We start from the raw sequence: 26,990 nt of genomic DNA, 5'->3' as shown, positions 1-26,990 counted from the left end.
ACACTTTGCACAGACATCTTTATGCCAAGAATTCTTTACTTCATTACTTGAACACTTGTGCTCAGACACCTTTTAGCTTTCTTTATTGCGAGGAATCCACCATATTCACTATACCCAAACGGATTACAGTTAACGAGCACCAACTACGGTGAAGAACATCAAATCTGCAATGAGGATTTTATTGCCATACTTATAGAAAGGCCCCTATAGTATTCCTCCCTAGATCCGCTTTCCCTTCTTTGGATAACGTGCAGGCTGGCCAGGTTACAGCTTCTATAGTACAACAGTATAAGCAGTTAACAGAAACATCCACTAGGGGGTGACATTTCTAAAGGAAGTGTACATATATGTATATAGTATTGTCATTGTTAAACTCTGTCTTGTGCCTTTGGGAGGAATACTTCTGCTGAGTAAACGCTGTTGTTTAACACTCAGCAGATTTATTACTTCCTCTTTGTAACAACTTCTACTTTTATTTGGTTCAAGTAAAATTATCTTTAGAACCTAATTTCCTTAAGTTGTTTGATTATTGCCACACAGTCCTGCAGGATGTCTGAACTCAGAGTGTCAGGTGGGTTGGAGGGTTCACTTGGTCATGGCCATGCAGATGAGCAGGTTATTCTCAGCCGTCCTCTAGGGGGGCCATGCTACATTTGGGGACTTGTCCGGGATGCTATCTGCAGCTGGCCCTAGCCACCCTAGATCAGAGCCACAGTCTGTGTGGGAAGCCACCTCTATGACCACGGTTGCTTGGGGTAAAAGACCTGGGACCCCAACCGACAGAAGCACCATTCTGGAGATCTCGGGGAATGAGCACACTGAGAGGGAGATCAAAAGGTGGCTGAGAAATCTGGCAACAGGACACCGGGTCTACCTGGTGGAGACTGAAGTCTCAGAGGAGTTGGATCAAGTCAGGGCACTGATAGAATGGGAGGAAGAGGTGCCAGTGTGCTTTCAGGAGGAGGAGGTCCATCTGATGGAGGAAGTGACTCCAAGGGTGTTCCCACTCAAGCTCGATAGAGGCCACCTGTCACTGTTTTGGAAGGAATAAAATTCCCCAGTCTGTATAATAGCAGATGTCTGTCAGGGACTTAAATTCATGAGCAAAAATATATTTATGAAAGTAGACTGGGATGCAGCAAGACCTAAGCCTCGGTTGTGTCTCCCAGATGGTCAGACACTCTGCAGTCCACAGTTTCATATGCCCTGTCAGTGTAGTGAGCCAGTAATCAGCGTCTCCTCTAGGTGTTAGTGACCCCGTCCCCCTCTGACGCCATGGGGAAACCCATAGGGAAGTCCCTGTGAAGTCCCCGTGCACGAAGCAGGGTAGAGGATGTCGCAGAGGAAGATGCCAGATGAGAACTCCGGAGCAAGAAGCAGAGGATCAGAGGAAGAAGCAGAGGAAGAAGCAGGGAAGAAGATGGAGGAAGAACACTTAATGAAGAAGACCCCAAGAAGATGGAAGAAGAAGCGGGAAAGAAGAAGACATTAATAAAGGAATTGTCAAAAAACGTCTCTTGCCATTTTAAAAATTTTTGACACTTTTTTTTTTTGTGAAATGGTAGGGGTACATTTGTACACCATTACCATTTCACACAGGGGGGGAAAGGGATCTGGGGGTTAAAGTGGGCTTCCAGATTCCGATAAGCCCTCGCCCGCTTGACCCCCACAACCACCAGGTAAGGGTTTTGGGGATGAAGCCCTTGTTCCCATCAACATGGGGCATGTAGCCTGGTACGGTTCAGGAGGGGAGGCGCTCTCTCCTCCCCCCTCTTTTCCTGCGGCTTGCCATGTTGTGTGCTTGGATAATGGTCTGGTATGGATTTTGATGGGGACCCCCATGCAATTGTTTTTTTTAAATTTTGACAATTTCGGGGGAACCCCACGTTTTTTATTTTTTATTTATTTTTTATTTTTTTACATTTTGGTTCGGGGTTCCCCTTTAATATTCATGCCAGACGCAAAGGGCCTGGTAATGCACTGGAGGGGGATCCAGTGGGGGAGCCTATTATGGTACTCATTCTTTGACACATTTGATTTGTTTTATATTTTCATATGTTGTCACATTACATTTTGATTGTTGGCGTGACAAGCCTAATGCTGCTTGTTATATATACAATGAAAGGAAGCCACGTGATCATCGATCACATGATACTGGCAGTGGACCGGTATAGGGATCAGTCATCCACTGTGTCTGGTGAACACACCGGGTAACAGATCATGTATGTAAACAAATAGATGTTTCAGACCTCCCTGGTAAGAATAATATGTCTGTATTTCAGAAATACCGGACAATAATAGAAGGATCGGGAGTTACTTGCTTCTCTCATACCTTGTTACAAGACATTCTGGATCTGGGAAGGAAAGCTGTGATTGGACTCTTGGAATGTCTCAATTTACAGAAGAAAAATAATCCAAATTTATTGGCGGTTGTGGATGAGATCAGTTGGAGAGGTAAGAGGACTTTTTTTATTTGCAATAACAATTGTGACAATCCTGGGACACAGTACTAACATTGTGGTCAGAGGAAGGAAACACAGTGTATCTCATGCACTGGACATTTCAGATTATGAAAGTTCTGCTGAAGGCAAAGTTCTGAAGCAGGGAAGTAGGAATAGTAAGTATTAAGAGCCCTTCCACGCTGGGGCGGTGCGGGGTGCCGGTGGTAAAATGGTGCTATTTGTAGCGCCGCTTTACCGTCATTTTAACAGTGCTATTCGGCCACTAGAGGGCAGTTTTACCCCCTGATAGTGGTCTAGAAAGGGTTAAAACTGGTATAGCCACGCTGCCCCATTAATTTCAATGGGCAGGAGCGGTGGAAGTGCAGTATACACACCGCTCCTTCACTGCTCCAAAGATGCTGCTAGCAGGACTTTTTTTTAGCATCCTGCCAGTGCACCGTTCCAGTGTGAGGAGCGGCTCTTACAGGGTGCTTTGCAGGATCTATTTTTAACGCTGCAGCCCCAGTGTGAAAGGGGTCTCATGGTTTGTTTTTTTGCCATAACTTTATCTTTAATGATTTTTTTTTATTTTTTTTATTTAAGAATATTTTATTGTATTTTCAAAGTTATACAATAACAATGACTCAGATATAATGAATAATCATATAACAAAAAGATAACCGGTACACATGTACATCCAATCTGGTGTAGGTAGTGCTATTTAAACATAAAGGTCACAGTGAATCAGCCAAACCCTGTGGATAACAAAATGTATAAATAAACACCCACATTGTGGTCTGGTCTGTCAGGTGGAACCCGTCCAGCTCAGAGCAACTCGACCCAGAAAACCAGAAGTATAATAAATGCAAGAGTAAAATAAAATAAGAGGGGGGTCTAGTATAAGGCCTCAGGGTGACCCCCGAGAGTCCAGGCTCTCCCACCCCAATGGGAGCTAACTGTGCGAGAGCCCAGAAATCCCAAGGACCACTCCTGAACCATCAACCAAGGCTGCCCCCTTCTGGAAAAGATTGTCCACACAACGGGTTCCCGGGCACCTGAAGCAGAGGTAAACAATATATATAACAAATACAGAGAGGTAGGAGGTCGGACTGTAACCCCTCAACCTCCCAACCCACCACCTACCACATAATGTGTGTGGGTGCTGAAATAGGTTTCGTAGAACGAGTATAGAGGGAGGGACGAGAATGTCACAAGAGAAGAAAGAAGAAAACGTGTGAAAGGAAAGAGCGAAAAGGAGGATAGTGACAGAGAGGGTAGGACTTGTGGATCCAGAATCAAAATTACAGTCCAGGTCTAAGGGGTAGGTTGCAATGAGTAGCCCAGGGATCCCAGGTGGTGTACAAGCTCTCCATCTTATCATGCAATTTAGCAACTAGGTGTTCCTGTGTCATAATCCAAGAGATTTTCCTTCTACAACACTGGAAGGAGACCAAAGGCATCTTCCAGGCTTTCACTATCGTAGTTTTTGCTCCCAATAAGATAAAGAAGGCTAGTTTCTGTTGATGTTTGGTTATGTTGGGGATGTATTGGTTAAGGAGAGCCACATTGGGGTTAGGATGGGTAGTGGTATTGGATACTATGCTAATCGTGCGGAAGATTTTCCGCCAAAATGGACGGATGCGAGGGCAGGTCCACCAAATATGCATCATAGTGCCCTCCAGTTCGCAGCCCCTATAGCATAGGGGTGAAGTACCTGGGTAGATCCGTGCCAATGTAGAGGGGACATAATACCAACAAAATAATATTTTTAAGCTGGCTTCTATTAAAGAAATATTACAAATACCTTTGAATGAACGTGTAGATGCCTGGAACCACTCGGACAGGGACCATAAACTGCCCGAATCTTCCTCCCTGGCCTGAGTGTATGTCGGCTTTCCCACACTTGTCATGAGGGCTGTGTAAATCAGAGAGATGCCGCCTTTCTGGTCTGAAGTGTTAACACACCATTGTTCGTATGGGGTGATGGAGGGGGGTGTCTGTTGATCTGACCAAATGGATTTTAAAAAATGAGATATTTGGGAGAATCTGAATAATTTCGTATCTGGCATTTCCAGTTTCTTTCTATAGTGGGAAAGGGACAGGGGACCCACAGGAGAAAGGAAGTGGCCTATGCAGTATAGCCCTTTGTCAGTCCACTATTTGAAAGCCTGAATATTTAAACCCGGAGGGAAATTTGCATTGTGAAATAGGTGGGCCAGCGGTTTCAAAGGGGAGGTCAAAGTATTACGTGTGAATATCTTCGAGCAAATCGCTACAGAGTGGGAATGGGTAGGAGACATAATGGCAGGTCGCACCATAGAAGGAAGTCGATCGTGTGAAGGGGGACAGCTTTCCTTTCCATAGAAAGCCAATCCGGTTTTGGGCCTTTGGAGAAGATTAGAGAAATTTGTGATAATTGTGCTGCTAGATAATAACTCCAAAGATCTGGGAGACCCAACCCTCCTTGGGATTTCAAGCGAAGCAAAATTCTAGATGGGCATCTGTAACCCTTTTTTCCCCAGACAAAGCGAATGATCTCAGATTGTAATTTGTTGAGGAACTGCTTTCAGACCGGAATGGGAAGAGACCGAAATAAGTACAGGGAACGGGGAAGGAGCATCATTTTTACAGCATGTACCCTACCCAGCCAGGACAGACCACATCTCGACCACTGATCAATATCTCTTCTGCAGTTGGATAGCATAGGGGGATAATTTGCATTAAAAAGGTCTTTGATGTTAGGAGTCAGTTTGATCCCCAGATAAGAGATCTCTTTAGGAGCCCAGACAAATTCAACGTTTTTAACTAGCTGCGTAAGGGCAGAGATCTCACTAAACTTACCTAACACTTTATAGATCATTGGTAAAGAAATTAGGGGAGAGGTAATATACAGTAGGAGATCATCCGCATATAATGCACATTTGTGAATCTGGTCCCCACAAACCACCCCCCGAATGTCTGGGTTCGTTCGATTGCTAGGGTTTCAATGGCAACCGCAAACAGTAGGGGGGAGAGTGGACACCCCTGTCTAGTACCTCTTCTTATGTGGCACGGGGCTGAGTACCTACCCATCAGGCGAACCTGAGCTGAAGGATTGGAGTAGAGTGAGTTGATCAGGTTAAGAAAACACGGGCCAAAGCCCCATCTGCTAAGAATATCCGATAAATAAGCCCAGTCGATCGAATCGAAAGCTTTATGTAGATCGATCGAAAGGAGGAACCCTTCCTGAGGGGAACCTCCATCCCATCGGGAATTGAGGAGAGATATGATATCAATGGACCGTCTGATCTGGTCCGGGCCCTCTCTCCCGGGAATGAAACCTACCTGGTCTCTATGGATGTAAGAGGGGATAAAGCTCGCTAATCTATTGGCCAGTATCTTAGTCATAATTTTTATATCGTTATTTATGAGAGATATTGGACGGTAGTTGCCCACTTCACTGCCGTCCTTACCAGGTTTGGGTATTACCGAAATATAGGCCGAATTAAGGTCTAAACTCAGAGGTGTCCCCTTCCTAAGGGAGTTGAATAGGGTGGTCAAGTGAGGTGCTAAAGTGGAGCCAAAACTTCTTATAGTAACCCATCGAGAAACCATCTGGACCGGGGGATGAGCCCCCTTTTAGGGAGTTGATAGTATGTAGAACCTCTTCTTGAGTAAACGGGCTTTCTAAGAGGTCTTTGTGATCAGCAGTCAGAGAGGGCAGCAGGAGGGAGTCCAGGAAAGTTTTCTGAGTCGGGCCTGAGGGACGGGGAGACTGTTTGTAAAGGTCCGTATAAAACTGGAGAAAAGCCGCCATTATTTTCTCTGGGTTCTGTGACATCTCTCCTGAGGGTAGCTTAATTTTGGGAAAGGCTAAGATGCGGTGTTTGGGGCTAAGCTTAACAGCCAGTTTGGAACCAATCTTGTCTTTTTGACTGTAAAATTTAGCACCTGTCCATCTAAGGTGTCTTTCAGCCGCTGTCGTTAAGTGTAAATTCAAAAGGGTCTGAGCCTTATCCAGTTGAGCAAGGGAGACTGGAGTAGGGTGACGCTTGTGGATCTTGGCTAATGATCGGAATTCTTCAGTCAGCTTTATTGTGTCAGCTTTATGTTCCGCTCTAAGTTTTGCCGATGACCTTATAATTTCCCCCCTAACAACTGCCTTATGAGCAGCCTAAATTGTCATAGGGGATACGTCATCTGTCGTATTGTTACGGAAATAGTCTTGTATAAAACCCTCAATTACCGTACAATGGACAGGATCGCTTAAAATGGATTCCCGTAGACGCCAGCGAGGAGGGGACCCCACCCCCGTGGGCCTGTTTATACACAGAGCGACCATCGAGTGATCCGATAATGGAGTATCTACAATCTTAGAACAAATGACAAGGGGGATCGATGCAGGGCGAATAAAGATGTGGTCTATCCTGGCCAAAGTGTTATGGGGCGCCGAAAAATGCGTGTAATCTTTAGTACGGGGATTGGTCTCCCTCCATATATCAATCAGTCCTGCAGAATGAAGCGACTGGGCGATCTTAACACTTTGTCTAGGAGGATGTCTGGGTTTTTGAGAGCCATGTCCTGATTTGTCCTGATTTGTCTAGGGAAGAATCAAAAGCAATGTTCAAGTCCCCCCAAGAATAAGCCCTCTGCCCCTTATTCGGGGAATAATAGGAGACAAAGGTATACATTTCCCCATCAATCTTCCCTGAAAACAAAATGTATCGCCCTAGTGGGTCCGCTACAGTCTCGGGTTGTGAGAGATTAATATGCTTAGCCAGGCAGACGGCCACTCCTTTCGTTTTGTTCGCTGCGGAGGACAGGGGGAAAGTGTTGGTGGAGAAAGGAGGGTTTGTATGAAGAGGGGAAGTGGGTCTCTTGTAATAAGAGAACGTCTGCATGCATAGACTGGTAACTTTGAAACATTTTCCTACGTTTGACTGGGGAGTTAAGTCCCTGTGTGTTATGTGAAAAGATTTTGAGAGTAGGGGCAGTATTTGTAGGTCTAGCCATGAAATAGGTGTGGAGAGACTAGGTTGTAGGCGGCTTTCTTACCTGTGTAGCGGGTCAGTTGCACTTGGAGGGGTAAGGGCATAGTGGGAACCAACTCACTGAGGCCTGGGATGGAAGACACCGGTCTGCCACGGATCCACAAACTGCAAATTAGAGCGAAAGAGAGAAGCCAAAGGAAAGAGGTGAAAAGCGAAAGGGAAGAAAGAGAAGACGTTAACAACACCTGTTCAACTGTGATTGTATTCTTATTCATTACCGGGTACATCACCCTATTAAGGCAAGGGTCCCCTGACCCCTTCCCACCCCTCGGGCGGAATGAATGGGTCATTTCGACCCCGTAGTCTAAGAGATCCGGTTTGTCCTAATTATAGGGCAACCGGGAAAGCTCCCAAGGGCACTAGTAGTGCTCTGGAAACTTGTCGGAAGGCGCACTCGGTCCACCACAGCCCCAGTTACCGGAGAAATAAGAAAATTAAATGAGGGCTGTAACCAACGCCCATCAAAACACTTAAATGCAGAGCGTCCATGTAATGAAAAACAGACCTAAAATAGTACAAACCACCAGTAAAGAGGAAAAAAAAGAAAAGAAAAAAAAAAAGGGAAAAAACCTTTAACTGATGTTGTTATCGAGATACCTACCCTGTAGGCCCCACCGTCCCAGTACCCCCGTTCCCTCAAAAACGGGACCCCTACGAGCAAGCCAACCCCAGCCGGGCATATAACTGGGGCTGACAGCCCGATACATCACCAGGATCCCCCTCCGCCAGGAACTGCCCCCAGGAGCAGCCAGCAGTAAAATGCATGTCAGCCGGGCCCGGATGCAGAAGCTGCTGACAGATAGAACCAATAATAACATATGTAAATTGAAAAGAGATAAAGTGAACCCCAGGTGAGGGTAGATAACCTTCTAGGATCCTATAGCACAATAGATGCACTTGACTGTCACATCCCAACCTCTCAACCCCCCCCCCCCAGAGGGCGAAGACCCCGCAAACCCTCCGTCCCCCCGAGTCAAACAATCATTTAGCCATCAGGAAAGAGGAATAAAAAAATAAAAAATAAATTATAAAAAAGTTTGTTCAGGCGAAGGGTCGGGGACCAAAGGAGGGAATCTCAGTGGAAGTCACTGGGTAGTTCCGGAGGTTGCAGAAGGCCAAAAAGGAGTTCGTGGACAAAACCGGATCGGAGCCCCAATCTTCTGTAGACGACTCCACATCAGGGCGGGAGGTTTTCTTTGGTACGTTTGGAATTCTGTTGCAGCCAACTTGGTTGAAGAGGGCTGGCAGGAGGTGGTCTCTTAGCAGAAGCAGGAGTCCCTCTGACGGTCTGCGTGGAGGATGGTTCCTGAGGAATCAGACCCAGCTGGAGTAAAAGTCGCTCACCATCTGCAAACGAGGAGAAGCCGTGACTCTTATTCTTATATGAGAAGTTGAGGCGAAGGGGAAATGACCACCTGTAGGGGATCTGCTTATCCGCCAGTAGTTGAAGTAATGGTTTGAGGGTGCGTCTTTTCTGTACCGTATATGGTGACAGGTCTGCAAAAATTTGAATCTTGTGCCCCCGCAGTTTGAGGTTCCCCGAGAACCTAGCTTTTTTCATCACCTCTTCCTTCACAGAATAGTAGTGTGGTTTAACAATAATGTCTCTAGGGAGTCCATCTGAACGGGGAGGCTGTAGGGCCCTGTGAGCCCTATCGAGTTCCATACGTTGCTCTGTAATATCCAGGATGAGCTCCTTAAACAGCAGTTTCACTGCAGCAGAGACATCTTTCTCTGATTCGGGGAGTCCCCTGATTCTAAAGTTGTAACGTCTCGATCTATTCTCGAGGTCGTCGATTTTTGCGCATGCGGTTTCAAGCTGATCCTGCAAATCCTGTATTCTGGCTGTATTCTGATTAATTCTCACTACTGCCTGATCTGCTTTCTTTTCAATAGTATCCATTCTCAGTCCTATGTGTTGCAAGTCAGAATGTATAGAAGCTGTAATCTGAGCAGCATTTACTGCCAAACTTTTGGCTAGTAGTTGTGAAAAGGCTTCCATCATGGAGGGAAAGTCAGTGGGAGTGGGGGCTGCAGCATCTGTCTCAGCTAGTGAGAGGAGCATGCCTGTGTGAGGATCCAGCATGGGGGTGGAAAGGAGCTCCCTGTCCAGCCTGCCTAGCAGGGACTCTGTGGAGGCTGGAGAGTTTGCCTGGGGGAGAGGAGGAAAGTCTGTACCTGGGGAGCATAGAGGGACCAGGTCCTGGTCAGCAATGGACTCCTCTGCGGGATCCGCGCTGTGTGTTCCGAGGCGCTGCCAATGCGATCACTTCTGAACCTTGGGTGATACACGACCCCATCTGACACCCCTGTAAGGCTGCAACTGTCACTTTGGTTATCATACAAAAGAGAAGCACATCACTGTTGAAGAAAATATTTAGTTTATATATGATTCAGATGGGTAGAAGTATGAGCACAGGCTTAAGGTCTGACGTACTTTAATTAGTTTGAATTGTCCTTAAACATAGCTCTTCTACTGAGAGAATTTTTCCTAAACTAGTAGAAAAGGAAGAAGCAAGAATGTTAGGCTAAGGCCGCGTACACACGGGCGGACTGTTCGCCCAACTTAGTCCGCTGAACAGTGTTTCAGCGGACAGTCCGCTCGTGTGTGGGCTTCAGCGGACTGTTTCAGCGGACAGTCTGACGAACAAAGTCTTACGGAATTTCCATAAGATAGTCCGTCCAAACTTGGTTTCAGCGGACAGTCCGCTCGTGTGTAGGCTTGTTCGCCGTACTAAGTTGGGCGCATGCTCAGAAAGGATTTCCACGGCGAAGGTTGCATTGCAGTGTATTGGACGTCGAATTTCTCGTCCCGTCGTACGTGCTGTATACGTCATCGCGCAAGTTTTCAGCGGACTGTTCGTTCGTCGTGTGTGGTCAAGTCCGTTCATGCAAATTTTGAACGGACTGTCTCTCAGACTGTCTGACGAACTTAGTTGGGCGAACAGTCCGCCCGTGTGTACGCGGCCTTACTCACTTGTGGAATCCCAGTAACCAGAACCAGGGTTTAACTCTGTGGGAGTTCTGGTAAGCATATATGTGGGAGAGGCTCTTCTGCTGGCTTGATGGAGGTCTTTATGTTGGTGCACATTGGAGGTGTAGTGCCCTTTTAGGAGAAATTACACTTCCCTAGAGATGATGACCCAGCAAGCAGAGCAGTGGCGGCTGGTGAAGTTTAGGATTGGGGTGGCAGACCCCGCTCTTCATTTTTGAGCCCTCCCACTTGGTGAAAATGGGCGTGGTTTCAGCAAAATAATGGGTGTGTCTGTAAGGTGGTGTGGTCAGCGTCTGAGATGAATGATGGATGGGGAGAGAGGGGAGGGACAGTAGGCTCAGATCCCACACAACAATAGAAATATATGTGTATTCTAGAAAGTTTAACAATCATCAGATAAAGATACTCCAAGCACTTCAATCATCCCGCCACCATGGTTGTTATGGTGTCAGGATGATTGAACGCATTATTTCTATTATTACATTGTAATATAAAATGAAATCATTCGACTCACCATAAGGCAGAATCAGTGGGAGCCCTGAACATGTCACTTGCCACGCCGCCTGCCACCAGATGCCATTGGGTGCCCCCAGCGGAGTCCCTCCTTACATCAGGTGCCCCCAGCGGAGTCCCTCCTTACATCAGGTGCCCCCAGCGGAGTCCCTCCTTACATCAGGTGCCCCCAGCGGAGTCCCTCCTTACATCCTGTGCCCCCAGCAGAGTACCTCCTTACATCCTGTGTCCCTGTCAGCGGAGTCCCTCCTTACATCCTGTGTCCCTGTCAGCGGAGTCCCTCCTTACATCCTGTGTCCCTGTCAGCGGAGTCCCTCCTTACATCCTGTGTCCCTGTCAGCGGAGTCCCTCCTTACATCCTGTGTCCCTGTCAGCAGAGTCCCTCCTTACATCCTGTGTCCCTGTCAGCGGAGTCCCTCCTTACATCCTTGTCAGGGGAGTCCCTCCTTACATCTGTGTCCCAGTCATCAGAGTCCATCCTTACATCTATGTCCCCAGCGGAGTCCTTTCTTGCATTTAAGTCCCCAGCAGAGCCCCTCCATACATCTGTGTGCCCAGCAGAGTCCTCCTTTAAATCTGTGTCCCTAGCGGAGCCCCTCCATACATCTGTGTTCCCAGCAGAGCAGCAGGGTCCTCCTCACATCTGTGTCCCCCGCAGCACAGCCATCCTTTAAGTCGTGTCTGTCTCCCCCCAGCTAGTTCCTGGCTTTCCCTGTGTGTTCAGTGGAGAGGGAGGCCTCCCCACTCCACTGAACACAAGGGGATTAGTTCTCACGTCCGGGCTCCCCCAATGGATGGGATGCCACTGAAGCAGAGTTTCCTTTAATAAAGACAACAAGTTGGGTGTTTACTTTAAAGATGTCAGAAGGATATAAGGGTTATTCAAGCTGAGGAGGGGTGGGATGGGAGCATAATTTAGAAGAAGTATGTCCCTTTAAGTGATTTGGCTTGTGGACGTTAACCACTTGATTGGCCCCTAGTTTTAACCCCTTCCCTGCCAGTGACATTTATACAGTAATCAGTGAATTTTTATAGCACTGATTGCTGTATAATTCAAAAATTTGTCAAGTGTCTGATGTGTCATAATGTTGCTGATCGCCACCATTAATGGTAAAAAATAAATAAATAATAAAAATGCCATAAATCTATCCCCTATTTTGTAGACGCTATATCTTTTGCGCAAACCAATCAATATACGCTTATTGCAATTTTTTTTAACAAAAATATGTAGAAGAATACATATGGCCCTAAACTGAGGAAAAAATGTGTTCTTTTGATAAAAAATTTGGGATATTTATTATAGCAAAAAGTAAGATATTGTGTTTTTTCAAAATTGTCGCTCTTCTTTTGTTTATAGCGCAAAAAATAAAAAACGCAAAGGTGATCAAATACCACCAAAAGAAAGCTCTATTTGCGGGGAAAAAAAGGACATCAATTTTGGGTACAGTGTTGCATGACGGTGCAATTGTTAAAGCGACACAGAGCCGAATCGCAAAACATGGCCTGGTTATTGAGCGCCCAAATTTTTGCCAGAGCTGAAGTGGTTAAGCCTAGTCAAATTGCATGCCAAATCGGCAGCTATTGCCCCCAATGACACCCTCTGAATCAGTGCAACGCTGACTTTCAGGCTCTGCACCGATTCCCAAAAGTAGTTTCTGTACTACTTTTGGCCACTTCGGATCTGTGCAGGACCCACACAGATGTCTCTGAAATCGCCCCCAAAGTTGGACTGACATGCGGGTATGAAATCATGCGAGTTCAACTCCAATGTGAACCTAGGCTAAGGCATACATTTCCCTTTAGGCCTCTTTCACATGGCCGATCCGTTACGGTCCGCCTATCAGTTTTTCAGGCGGATCTGAACGGATGCTCCATAGAGGTCTATAGAGCGTCGGATGTCATGAACTTACATCAGGCTACCTCTGGTCTATCATACTTAGGCCTACAGTATCTAACAAAAGTAAGTACACCCCTCACATTATGTGTAAATCTTTTCTTCTATCTTTTCTTTTGTGACAACACTCAAGAAATGACACTTGTCTACAATGTAAAGTAGTGAGTGTACAGCTTGTATAACAGTGTAAATTTGCCGTCCCCTCAAAATAACTCAACACACAGCCATTAATGTCTAAACCGCTGGCAACAAAAGTCAGTACACAAAAGTAAAAATGTCCAAATTTTGCCTAATTAGCCATTTTCCCTCCCCGGTGTCATGGGACTCATTAGTGTTACAAGGTCTCAGGTGTATGGAAGAGCCCCGGGGCCATCAAAAAAAATACAGAATTATGTTTTTGAAAAAAAAAATCAGAATTCTGAGTCTGAAAGTCGGAATTCTGAGTCTGAAAGTCAGAAATCTGAGTTTATAAATATAGCAGTCTCTATTAAGAAGATTTTAGGACCAATGAGCAATAATGTAGTAACACCCACAGACCATCATTCTGCAGACATACATGTCTTCTGCTCTATATATGGATATGTAAATCTACCTTAATTATAGCACACAATATAGGGAAGCAGGCAGTGCTGGGTTCTCTGGTTCCTCTACTGTATTAATAGTTTCCTCTTTTTGCTGTCTTATCCTCCTTCTTATCCTTCTTGCTGGCGGTAGAGCCGTTCTGCCCTATTGATTTCAATGGGCAGGAGAGGTGAAGGAACGGTGTATACACCGCTCTAAAGATGCTGCTAGCAGGACTTTTTGTAGTGGACTGCCAGCCCACCACTCCAGTGTGAAAGCCCTCGGGTGTGGGCTTCAGCGGACTTTTTCAGCGGACAGTCTGGCGGACTAAGTCTTTCGGAATGTTGGAAAGACTGTCCGCTGGACTCACATTTCGGCAGACAATCCGCCCGTGTGTGTGCCAGTCCACCGTACTTTTGAAATGAGCGGACTTTTCCCGCCCGGAGAAAAGTCCGCTCATTTCGAGCGGGTATCCAGGTAGGCGGGGCCCGCGAAGGAGACGTTGCTGGCCCCGCCGCCTGGTATGGACTTAAAAGGGAACCCCAACGCCGCAAAAAATCGGCGTGGGGGTCCCCCCAAGTCCACAACAGGCCCTTGTCCGAGCACGCTACCCAGCCAGCCAGGAAAGGGGGGCGAGCGAGCGCCCCCCTCCTGAGCCGTACCAGGCCGCGTGCCCTCAACATGGGGGGTGCCTTGGGGAAGGGGGGGCCGCGCGGCCCCCCCACCCCAAAGCACCTTGTCCCCATGTTGATGAGGACAAGGGCCTCTTCCCGACAACCCTGGCCGTTGGTTGTCGGGGTCTGTGGGTGGGGGCTTATCGGAATCCGGGAGCCCCCTTTAATAAGGGGGCCCCGGATACCGGCCCCCCACCCTATGTGAATGAGTATGGGGTACAATGTACCCCTACCCATTCACCTGTGAAAAAAAGGACAAAAAAAACACAACACAGGGTTAAAATATTTTATTGCACAGCTCCGGGGGTCTTCCGTCTTCGGGGGTCTTCTCGCCGGACTCCTCCGCTATCTTCTTGTAGCTCTTTTGCTAGCGGAGGAGTCCGGCTTTCTTCCCCGCCGCCAGCCTCTTCTCCCGACTTCGGGGGTCTTGTCCCCCTCTTCGGTTCTTCTGCCGGGCCACCGCGCCTTCTTATAGCTCTTTTACAGGCGGTGGCCCGGTCTTCTGTCGCCGCCATCGCCTTCCGTTCTTCTTCTTCTTCTTCTTCTCCAGGAGATGTTGCCTCGACGATCTCTCCGGCCGGAATGCCAGAGCCGCGCTGTGCGGCCACTTATATAGTGACAATGGGGCAGTGTCACATGGTATATGTCACATGGGCTGGTCACATGAGTTGATGTCACATGGGGACTATGACATCGTAAGGGGGCGGGGTCACCATGTGACACCAACCCATGTGACATAAAGCCATGTGACACTGCCCCATTGTCACTATATAAGTGGCCGCGCAGCGCGGCTCTGGCATTCCGGCCGGAGAGATCATCGAGGCAATATCTCCTGGAGAAGAAGAAGAAGAACCGACGGCGGCGACAGAAGACTGGGCCACCGCCTGTAAAAGAGCTATAAGAAGGCGCGGTGGCCCGGCAGAAGAACCGAAGAGGGGGACAAGACCCCCGAAGTCGGGAGAAGAGGCCGGTGGGGGGAAGAAAGCCGGACTCCTCCGCTAGCAAAAGAGCTACAAGAAGATAGCGGAGGAGTCCGGCGAGAAGACCCCCGGAGCTGTGCAATAAAATATTTTAACCCTGTGTTGTGTTTTTTTTGTCCTTTTTTTCACAGGTGAATGGGTAGGGTTACATTGTACCCCATACTCATTCACAAAGGGTGGGGGGCCGGTATCCGGGGCCCCCTTATTAAAGGGGGCTCCCGGATTCCGATAAGCCCCCCGCCCGCAGACCCCAACAACCAATGGCCAGGGTTGTCGGGAAGAGGCCCTTGTCCTCATCAACATGGGGACAAGGTGCTTTGGGGTGGGGGGGCCGCGCGGCCCCCCTTCCCCAAGGCACCCCCCATGTTGAGGGCACGCGGCATGGTACGGCTCAGGAGGGGGGGGCGCTCGCTCGCCCCCCTTTCCTGGCCGGCCGGGTAGCGTGCTCGGACAAGGGTCTGTTGTGGACTTGGGGGGACCCCCACGCCGATTTTTTTCGGTGTTGGGGTTCCCCTTTAAGTCCATTCCAGGCGACGGGGTCAGCGACGTCTCCTTCGCGGGCCCCGCCTACCTGGAGACGCTCGAAATGAGCGGACTTTCCTCCGCGTGTGTGGGCGAGTCCGTTCATTTCAAAAGTAGGGCGGATTGTATGGCGGACTTAGTCCACCGTATTAGTCCGCTCAAAAAGTGCCGTGTGTGGGCAAGTCCGTTCATTCAAAAGTATGACGGACTGTCTGTCGGATTGTTTGACGGATTTAGTTGGCCAGACAGTCCGCCACGTGTGTACGCGGCCTCAGTGAAACCACTGTACCAGTCCAGACAAGTAATTGCTATGATCGATCTGTTATGACCAGTCTCCTGAAATTGTGAACTGTCCCCGGGGATACTGAAGATGACACCCTAATGCTCCCATCTGATCACCCTAATATACACACCGTTTTTTCTTCTAAATCTCTACTCTCTAATTTATAGTAGCCAGCATATACTACAACATTGTGTGCTCAATATATCAGTGTGTCTTTGTTAAAGTGGTTGTAAACCCTCCCCTACAACTTTGTCCCATGTGAATCAGCATAAAAAACCCCAATGAACACTGCTTGTCGATATATCCTTACTTGCTTAGTATTGTTGTAATCCTTTTTGTTCTTTAGAATAATGTCACTGAGCATGCCCAGATCTCCCCTGATTTACGGAACACTCTCTATGTCTTATCTATCTATTATCAGGACTTCCTAAGGCACAGCACTGAACTCCCAGCAGACTGCTAATCACTCATAGCTTATTCCTATATACCATGTGACCTCACATACAGTGTAAACCAGGGAATGGGACAGCAGTTCTGCAGTCTTATCAGCTGACGCTGATAGGACTCATACAGGCAAACACTAGGTAATTAGCACAAGTAAATACTATGAAATAAGTCAGTTATGAGCAGGGAAGCAGGGTTGCCATAGAAATGTTGAACTGAGAAGGAGGCTTGGTTAATAGTACAGGAAGTGCTTATAATTCTGACTTTGAATTTTAGAATTCTGACTTTTAATCTCAGAATTCTGACTTTCAAACTCAGAATTATGAATTTATTTATTTTTTGATGGCCCCAGGGCTCTTCCATACAGGTGTGAATGGGGAGCAGGTGTGTTAAATTGGTGTATCGCTCTTACTCTCTCATACCGGTCACTGGAAGTTCAACATGTCACCTCATGGCAAAGAGGATCTGAGGATCTGAAAAAAAGAATTGTTGCTCTACATAAAGATGGCCTAGGCTATAAGAAGATTGCCAAGACCCTGAAACTGAGCTGCAGCACGATGGCCAGGACCATACAGCGGTATAACAGGACAGGTTCCACTCAGAACAGGCCTCGCCATGGTCGACCAAAGAAGTTGAGTGTACATGCTCAGTGTCATATCCAGAGGTTGTCTTTGGGAAATAGATGTATGAGTGCTGCCAGCATTGCTGCAGAGGTTGTAGGGGTGGGGGGGTCAGCCTGTCAGTGCTCAGACCATACGCCGCACATGATATCAAATTGGTCTGCATGGCTGTCATCCCAGAAGGAAGCCTCTTCTAAAGATGATGCACAAGAAAGACCCCAAACAGTTTACTGAAGACAAGCAGAATAAGGACATGGATTACTGGAACCATGTCCTGTGGTCTGATGAGACCAAGATAAACTTATTTGGTTCAGATGGTTTCAAGTGCGTGTCACGGCAACCAGGTGAGGAGTACAAAGATAAGTGTGTCTTGCATACAGTCAAGCATGGTGGTGGGAGTGTCATGGTCACTGGGGGGCTACAGTTCATTGAGGGAACTATGAATGCCAATATTTACTGTGACATACTGAAGCAGAGCATGATCCCCTCCCTTTGGAGACTGGGCCGCAGGGCAGTATTCTAACATAACCACCCCAAAGACACCTCCAAGACAACCACTGCCTTGCTAAAGAAGCTGAGGGTGAAGGTGATGGACTGGCCAAGCATGTCTCCAGACCTAAACCCTATTGGGCATCCGTGGGACATCCTCAAACGGAAGGCGGAGAAGCGCAAGGTCTCCAACATCCACCAGCTCTGTGATGTCATCATGGAGGAGGGGAAGAGGACTCCAGTGGTGACCTGTGAAGCTCTGGTGACCTCCATGCCCAAGAGGGTTAAGGCAGTGCTGGAAAATAATGGCGGCCACACAAAATATTGACACTTTGGGCCCAATTTGGACATTTTTCACTTAGGGGTGTACTCACTTTTGTTGCCAGTGGTTTAGACATTAATGTCTGTGTGTTGAGTTATTTTGAGGGGACATCAAATTTACACTGTTATACAAGCTGTACACTCACTACTTTACATTGTAGACAAGTGTCATTTCTTCAGTGTTGTCACATGAAAAGATTTGTGAGGGGTGTACTCACTTTTGTGAGATACTGTAATTGTAAAGCTTGGGTGAAAAGGTTCTTTAACCACTTCAGCCCTGGAAGATTTACCCCCTTCATGACCAGGACATTCTTTATAATATGGTACTGTGTTACTTTAACTGACAATTGTGCGTTCGTGCAACGCTGTACCCAAATAAATTGATGTCCTTTTTTCCAGAAATAGAGATTTCTTTTGGTGGTATTTGATTGCCTCTATGGTTTCTATTTTTTGAGAGCTAGAAACAAAAAAGAATGACAATAAAAACTTACCCAATAAAAAAAAAATCAAATTTCATCAATTATGGCCAATATGTATTCTTTTTTATGAAAAAAATCCCAATCGGCCTATAGTGATTGGTTTGTGCAAAAGTTATACCATCTACAAACTATGGGATATATTTATGGAATTTTAGTTTTTTTATGTTTTTAATAGTAATTATAGTAAAATAGTAAGGTAATCAGTGGCCCTGTGGTGTGGTATGGGTTAGGAACCCTCTCACCCAATCCTTCAATGTAGCGGTGTTAAACAATGGCCTTGCTGCTGGGAGGCCACCTTTCTCTCTCTGTCCTCCCATGGATGTAGTGGTCCCAATGGCAATGATCGCATCTACCTGCCTGTAGAATTGACTATCCTGCCTCTTAGTATGAACAGCGATCTGGAAATCCCCTTCTCAAATCTCACACATGTCCTGCCGCTCTCTTATTCTTCTTTCCTCTCCAGAGGTCCCTGGACTTTCCTTTTTATCTTCCAGCCCCTTTGCTCACTCACTTGGGATCTGTAGTTCTATTCCAGATTAACTGAATAAAGAAATCCTGCTTGCAGCATACAAGTCCAACATTCTTAGCATTGCGATATGAGTTTCTGTGCCAACTGAACTGCAGAGCACTGGCCATTTAACAACCTTCAATCAGTAACAATGCAGTGTGTTATGTGGCAGTGTGGTACCCCACCCGAGTAGTTCTACAGGATTCTCAACCCAGCAGGTTGAGGGACTCCAGGGGATTTGTGTATTTGGGAGGAAACTGGCATTTCAATTTTCTAATTTCTTAGAAAAGTCTACTTTGGGACCTGGAGCCCAGGGATTTCTTAGAGACCTGGGTGGGAAAAAATCGCCAGTCCTGGGTCCTAATTTTGAGAATCACCGGCACACTGACTGGTCAGGTGGGTGCTGGGCTATTTGTAGACACCTGGCCATGGTTCTGGGCTCCACCCTCCCGAGGAGTCCAGGCTTGCAAGGGAGAAGTCAGAGCGTGCATGTGTGCACTGGGAGTAGGGTGACCACATTTCCAAACTGTCATTCCGGGACAATTTTGCCAAGGACCGGGGGGGCTGGATATTGAATGTAGTCTCGGTGTTGACAGGGATTTCAGAGGCGAGTGATTTGTCAGGTGAATGGGTGGTTTTAGCACTTATATCACCCCAACACCATATATGCGTATAACACGCACCGGCGTATAACACGCACCCCAAGTTTAGGAGGGAATTTTAAGGAAAAAAAACTTACATTTAAATGCCCATCAATGCAGCCTTATCAGTGTCCATCTGAAGCCTTGTCAGTGTCATTTGCAGCCTTGTCATGCAGCATGTCCGTCATTGCAGCCTTGTCATGCAGCCTGTCCATCATTGCAGCCTTGTCATTGCAGCCTTGTCATTGCAGCCTGCAGCCTGTCAATCATTGCAGCCTGCAGCCTGTCCGTCATTGCAGCCTTGTCATTGCAGCCTTTCCGTCATGCAGTTTGTCTGTCATTGCAGCCTTGTCCCCTCAGCTTTTGTTTTTAAAAATAGCACCGTACTCGGTGGCTTTCGGCCGTACTCGGAGGCTTTCGGCCGCTCTCGCCGCTTCTCTGTGGTTTTCGGCTGCCTTGGCAGTACTCTGAGCCTTTCGCCCGCCTCGGCTGTACTCAGAGGCTTTCGGCCGCTCTCGAAAACCGCAGAGAAGGGCCGAAGGCGGCCGAAAGCCGCGAGAAGGGCCGAAGGCGGCTTAAAGCCGCCCGGAGCCCAAAAATCGCAAGGGAATTGCGGCGGATCGGCGTATAACACACACCCGCGATTTTCCCCTGATTTTAAGGGGGAAAAAGTGCGTGTTATACATCGATAAATACGGTAACTAAAAGAGACAGTGCTCCATTTTGTTGCTGAACTGTGCAAAAGTGTTGTGGAGTAACTGTGAAGATGGGGCAGTCAAAATGAAAAAAGAAGCAAGGATGGCTGAGATGAAAGACATAGCTCTGTGGCTAGAGGGGTTGTTACCACTTGAACGAGCCTCATACATGCCTGAACAGAGCTTTCCAAGGAGGAAGACTGTGGCTGCCATTGCCTCTAGCAACACAAGACCAGTGATTAATGTGCAGAGTCTTAAGCTTGAAAGAGGATGCAGTGTTGGAAGCCTGGACAAGAGACTCAGGGAAAAGCACTGTTTGGTGCAGTGAGTGGGGGCATGCAGTCTCCAGTTGCCCTTTGTCCCAGGCTCCAGTGTAAAGTTACCTAGCAAAGAAAAGGTCTGCATCTGTGTTTGGGAAGCCTGCTGTGAGCGCCAGGAGTGAGTAACAGGCTTACCAGAAGTTTGAGAGGAGTGCGGTTGCCCATAGCAATGCCTGTGATGTCAGGTCTGTGGACCGCAAGACAAAGGGGATTGTGGCAAGTTTAAAGCAACACCACTTCATGGAGAGAGAAGTCTGTGTGTTTGGGAGTGTCAGTAAAGTGCAGCTGGGAGAGCACCACTTCCATTAGCAACAGGAGAAAATGTGTCAACAGGAAGGAGGAGCTACAGGGAAGAGGTGGCCCACCATCCCCATAAAGATGCCAGTGAGTTTCTGCATGTTGGGAGAGTGCCATCTCCCTTAGCAACAGGAGAAAGTAAAGTACCAAGTGCCAAGTACCATTCCTGGAATGTGGTCAACTGGGGCATGGCATTCCTGTTTTAAAATGTTTGCAGTCACCCCTGGAAACAGGGAGGAAATTCCTGTTGTGCCTGCAGGGGGTGCTAAACAGCTGGAGATGCCTTCTGTAGTTTCATCCTATGGCCCCCAGAGGGAGTGGGCCAGTGGAAGTGCAGCAGAAGAAAGTCGATGTACTCAAGTGAACATTGCAAGACCTGCTACACTGATGGGTAAGACTGTTGCTGCTAAAGTCATAGGAAAGACTGACTGTGGGATTGCTCACATTTGAAGTGATCCCAGCTGGGCCATCCACTGTTGGTGCAGAAAAGGACTTTCCTCACTGCAGTGCCCTCTTCAGTGGGGAGGCAAGTGTTAAAATGTAATGTGATGATGTAAAACTTACTAAGGTGTATGACGATACTGCTATTGAGTTGACTAATGCCGATGATGTGATGCTTCTATTCAATATTTCTTTAATAAAGATTTCATGAAAATTAACATGGTGTACATTTCTTACAACAGGTCGGATGTTCCGACTGGATCAAAACTATACAAGGTTTAAAATTGTTCAGGTCCAGTGGCAAAAAACTGGTCTTGGGAAAAAAACAGCATAAGCATAAACAAGCTTTAGGTGTTAACAATTTTGGTTCCAGTCGGTGGGGAGGAGGGTAGGTTAATGGGAAAGAAGGGGGGATTAGAGGGGAGGGGTATGGAAAGAGACAAGATAGGTGATAGGAAGCACCAGCATAGTATTTAAAGGTTTTACATGGGGAGTCAGAGAAAACAAGTTAGATCTACAGTTCAAATAGTCACAGTGCATTGAGGGGGAAATAACCAAGACCTCCAGTTTATAATTACATTTTCTCATACATAATTTTTTTTCTAGTCACTATTTTCTCCATTTCACATTGGAGGTTTAGGTCTGTAATTGTACTGGAAATGGTTCTGCTTTTTTCCAGAGCTTAGTAATATTCAGTTTTGCTGCAAGTAGCAAGTGTAGGATTACAGCCCTTGACCTGGGAGGAAATTTCTCCATGTGGAGTAGAGCTAGTGAAGGGTTGAGGGTAGAGGGGGTATGTGATAGAGTAGAAATTGAGGAAAATATTGGTCTCCAGAAGGAGGTTCTAAATCTGCAAAACCACAAAATGTGTGCTATAGTCCAACACTTCCACAAGATCTCCAACAGTTAGCTGGGTGCCCCTGGAAGATGTTTGATAGAAGGTAGGGTGTTGGGTACCACCTATGCATATTTTTTGATAATATTCCTGGTGATTGGAGCAGTGGGAGGCTGCATAGGTCAGTTGAAATGCTTGTGCCCACATATCCTGGGTGACATTGATATTTAGTTCTTCACTCCACTTTGAGAGTGTAGTGGTTTGGGAATAGGGTCGATTGTCATTTAGGGTTGCATATAGTATGGAGATACCATGTTTGGGGTATACTGTGTAAGTATAGAATTGGTGTAGAGGTTCAGGTATTGTAATCTCAAGGGTAAATTTAGAATGTTTAAGAAAATGAGAAATCCTCATGTAGGTATATGCTTCCGAGTCTGGAAGGTGAAATTCAGCTTAGAGATCTCGGAAGGTTTCTAGAGAGTACTTTAGTATAGAGGTCCGTTAAGTTATCAATCTCAAGTGCTAACCATTGTTGTAGCTTGAGGTTTTTCTAATGTGTCATTAGAGTTATGAGAGGAATTGGTAGTGTATGGTATGGGTGCTGTAAAGACATGTCAAAGTTTAATTTCTTCCAAACCATCAGGGATGATGTGATTGGTGGGAAAGTGGTCTTTGTGTTTGGGGGAAAGCCCGCAGGTGTTAGCAGGAGAGTGTCTATTAAGATATTAGGTGAGTAGAATGAGGATTCCATAGTTGACTAAGTTTTTTTTAAATATATTGCTGGAGGCATCTGATGCCCTAACCCTCTCTGTGATCCTGGAGAAAATAAACATCTGAAAAAATAAAGTGTTACTGGCACACAACATTATTTTCAGTCCTCCGTGGCCATTGATCCACCCTGGTGTAATGTCAGGCCACCCCAGTGCTGAGGGTTTTCTTTTCCACTGGGGGGGGGGGGGGGGGTCCCTATACATAATTTTGTGAGTCTGCATCAAATGAATTTGATCAAGTCAAAGCTTTTACCTCTCTATTTCTCTATAGGTGATCATCTGGTGGATGAGATACTTCTGGATGAACATGGACACTCGCTGACTCGGGAGCTGAAAGGTAATACGATGAAAAATGTCTCAAATGTTCTCTAAAACTGTGTTCCCTGAATTTTTTTTTCCCCTTCTGGTCATACAATGTATGTAAAAAAAAAAAAAAACCAGTATATAAACCCAGAACAAAATATACTATACAAGACAGCCTTGGAGAGGCAGGGGTAGGAGTCACTGCTGCGACTTATTTACTTGTTTGTGTGTGAATTTTAGCTTGAAATTTTGAGCTTTGTAAACAAGATGTTTTTTACAAGAGGCATGAAAAAGCTGTAAAATGTAAAAAAAAAAAAAAAATTATATATATATATCTATCTATATCTCATTTGCCAAAAACTTTGACACCCCTGCATTTCTGTCAGATAATGGAACACTTCACCCAGAAAATTGTTGCAATTACAAATGTTTAGGCATTCTCATGTTTATTTCTTTTTTTTGTATTGGTATGACATAAAAAGCCAAATCTGACACATTCCACGCAAAACTACAATAATTAACTGGACAAAATTATTGGCACCCTCAATTTAGTATTTGGTAGCATACCCCTTTGATTTAAGTTATTTTTCCATCTCCGTCTCCCTCCACTCTTCTTTCACCAACTGCTCCAGGTCTCTGATTGGAAGGGTTCCTCTTCCCAACTGCTGTTTTGAGATCTCTCCACAGGTGCTCAATGGGATCGATCTGGACTCACTGCTGGCCAGTTCAACACTTTGTTTTTGGGTCATAGTCCTGCTGAAACTCCCATGACCTCTGACAGAGACCCATATTTATGACACTGGACCCTACATTGCACCCCAGAATTCTTTGGTAGTCTTCAGATTTCATAAATCCATGCACATGGTCAAGACATCCAGTGCCCGAAGCAGCAAAGCAACCCCAAAACATCAGTGAACCTCTGCCATGTTTAACTATAGGGACGCATTCTTTTCTTTAAAGGCCCCATTTCTTTTTCTGAAAACAGTAAAATTACGGGGTTTACCAAAAAGCTGTAATTTAGTTTCCTCTGTTCTCAGCACATTCTCCCAAAAGTATTTTGGCTTTATCAGGCAGGTTTTGGCAAACAATTTTATCAATGGAGGGTGTCTATTACTCTATCTGAGCCCTTTAGTCTGAGGATCTGGCGCTCAGTAGCCAAGCCATCAATTGAAAGAATTCTTGCCTGAAGTGTAACACCAGACCCTGGGACAGAATATCTGGTCAAATCAGGAGTCTCCAAGGAGGCGAAACTGACAGGGCCTTCAAAGTCACGAACCACGCCCTCCTTGGCCACCATGGCACAATCAGGATAAGGTGGCCAGGTGACTGACAGAGCATTTGTAGGACCCATAAGAGGAAAGGCATACACCAGCTTGACCTGCAAAACCTGAGCTAAGGCACCCAGGCCCTCTGTCAGGTCACCTTGAGGCCAGGTGACAGATGCACACCATAGGGATCAGCAGTGCACCGCAAGGTTGTGGACCCTATGGCTGACTGCTGCGGACGGGGGTCAAGGTGATAGGAGGGCAGGGCTGCCAGAACACCAAGATGGATCCCACTGGGGTTAGAGCATAAGATTCCCTGGGGCGCGGAGTCTAAGAGCCAGCAGGTGTTCACCAGAGCCTCTAGTGGTGAGGATGGACTTGGCTGCAACTGGCTCCAGGTCGCGACCCCCAGGGTCCCCCAGCTCACACCCACAGTAGGCAACAGGAGGATAGGGATGGTGAGGGACAAAGCCAAGGTCGGGGCCACAAGCAGACAGGAATAGTCAGGGACACACCAAAAGGTCAGGATCACAGGCAAACAGGGATAGTCAAGGACACGCCAAAGTCTGTAACGGAACAACAGAAGAGCACACGGCAGGTAACAGGAAGCTAACACACAAAGGTTGATCAGCAGGGTTGGCCTGCAGTGCACAGGTTAATATAGAGTTCTCTGATAGGAGCTAGGGTGGAGCCATGCCAGAGGATGGATTACAAAAGCAGTCAGGTGAGGGTCGGCTGGTCTCTAGAGATGAACACATGGAGACGGGTAAGCAGACAAACTCTATTGCATAACCTTGACAGTACCCCCCCCTCTTACGAGGCCTCCCCCTTCCCCGCCTGGGACCAGGTTTAGAGGGGAACTTCAAATGAAACTTCCTCAATAGACGAGGTGCAAAGACCTCGGAAGCCGAAATCCACAACCTCTCCTCAGGACCAAAACCTTTCCAGTCCACGAGGTACTGGAGAATGCCTCTACAGAGTCGGGAATCCAAAATTTGGCTAACCTCGTACTCCTGATCATCCTCAGAGACTGGTGTTACGGTAGAGAGAGGACGAGAGAACTTATTGAGGACTAAAGGCTTCAGAAGGGCAACATGGAAGGAGTTAGAGATTTTGAGGCTTTTGGGAATCTGGAGCTTGAAACAAACCGGATTCAGTTTAGAAATTATGGTGTACGGACCAATGAATCTTGGGGCAAATTTGAGAGAAGGAACCCAGAGTTTGATGTTCCTGGTGGAGAGCCAGACTTTGTCTCCTGGCTGAAGAAAAGGTGGCTTACGCCTGCGACGGTCAGCAAAACTCTTGAATTTGTTGGCAGCTTTCTGGAGGGAATCATGAACGTCGGCCCACATGGAATTGAATGATTCCTTAAAAGTAGCCAAAGCTGGAATGTCAGAAGAACAAGTCATAGGAAGAGGGAGTAGAGGATGTCTTCCATAAACAGTGACAAAGGGTGTTTTCTGAGAACTGACATTGACATGATTATTGTGGGAGAACTCACCCCACAGTAATAGTGATGCCCAATCATCATGATGGGCAGAGCCCAAGGTACGGAGAAAGACCTCCAACTCCTGATTAACTCTCTGTCTGGCCATTGGATTGGGGATGATAAGAAGAGGTAAAATCCAAGGTAATGTCGAGGGATTTGCAAAAGGCTCTCCAAAAACGAGAAGTAAACTGCACACCCATGTCCGAAACGACATGAGAAGGAACACCATGAAGGCGGAAAATCTCTCGTACAAAAATGGGAACCAAGGCAGGGGCAGAAGGGAGACCAGGAAGAGGAACAAAATGAGCCATCTTTGAGAACCGATCGATTACTACCCAAATGGCCGTATTATTCTCCGACAGTGGAAGGTCAGTGATAAAATCCATGGCGATATGAGACCAGGGCTCCTTAGGAATGGGCAAGGGCATGAGAAGACCAGCAGGGGCTTGAGTGGAAGATTTAGACTGAGCACAAACGTGACAAGCCTTAACGTAGTCTTTAACATCCGAGCGGAGATTAGGCCACCAGTAGTGACGACTGATGAGCAGGAAGGATCGGAGGAACCCAGCATGACCTGCCACCTTGGAATCATGTCTCCAACGAAGGATCTTAGTTCTTAGCTCCGTGGGAACAAAGGTCTTGCCAGGAGGAATTTTTGATTCCAGGGTGGTAGAATGGGCAACAATGCATGAGGTAGGAATGATCGGCTCAGGATCAGGGTTGGACTCCTCGTCCAAAGTGTCAAATGACCTAGAGAGCGCATCAGCTCGACCGTTGCAGGAACCAGGTTTGTACGTAATCGTGAATTTAAAATGGGAAAAGAAGAGACTCCACCTGGCCTGTCTGGGGTTCAAACATTTAGCATTCTGTAGGTACTGTAGATTCTTATGATCAGTAAAGATCGTTATGGAGTGAGGGGAACATTCCAAGAGATGACGCCACTCCTCCGCCAATTTAATTGCGAGAAGTTCCCGATCACCAATGGCATAATTTCTCTCTGCCTGAGAATTTTTTTTGGAGAAGAACGCACATGGTTGACGTTTCTTCTCAAAGAACTGAAGAAGCACACCTCCCACCCCCATCGAAGACGCGTCTACTCCAATAAAAAATGGGTCCCCAGGATTTGGTCTCCTCAAGAGAGGTCCAGAGACAAAGGCCTGTTTTCAGATCGTGAAACGCA

General features: G+C 46.8%; 1 protein-coding gene across 10 annotated transcripts in view; it reads left to right on the top strand.

Annotated features, from left to right (window-relative positions):
• Positions 1 to 26,990, top strand: part of LOC143973688 (NACHT, LRR and PYD domains-containing protein 12-like) — a 280,532-nt gene that overhangs the window by 49,212 nt on the left and 204,330 nt on the right. For 2 of the 10 annotated variants that reach the window (XM_077474581.1, XM_077474603.1), the window contains exons 2-3: positions 2,283 to 2,454; positions 23,025 to 23,090. The exons of the other annotated variants lie outside the window; for them this stretch is intronic. The gene's annotated coding sequence lies outside the window, so the exon portion shown is untranslated. The remainder of the gene's footprint in view (positions 1 to 2,282; positions 2,455 to 23,024; positions 23,091 to 26,990) is intronic. 10 annotated transcript variants of the gene reach the window in all.

This window comes from Lithobates pipiens, unplaced genomic scaffold (assembly GCF_037356315.1).
Source record: "Lithobates pipiens isolate NorthernLeopardFrog02 unplaced genomic scaffold, aLitPip1_a1.2 Scaffold_115, whole genome shotgun sequence".
Taxonomy (NCBI): domain Eukaryota; kingdom Metazoa; phylum Chordata; class Amphibia; order Anura; family Ranidae; genus Lithobates; species Lithobates pipiens.
The sequence above is the reverse complement of the archived record's forward strand: the minus strand, read 5'-3'. Positions and strand labels throughout refer to the sequence as shown.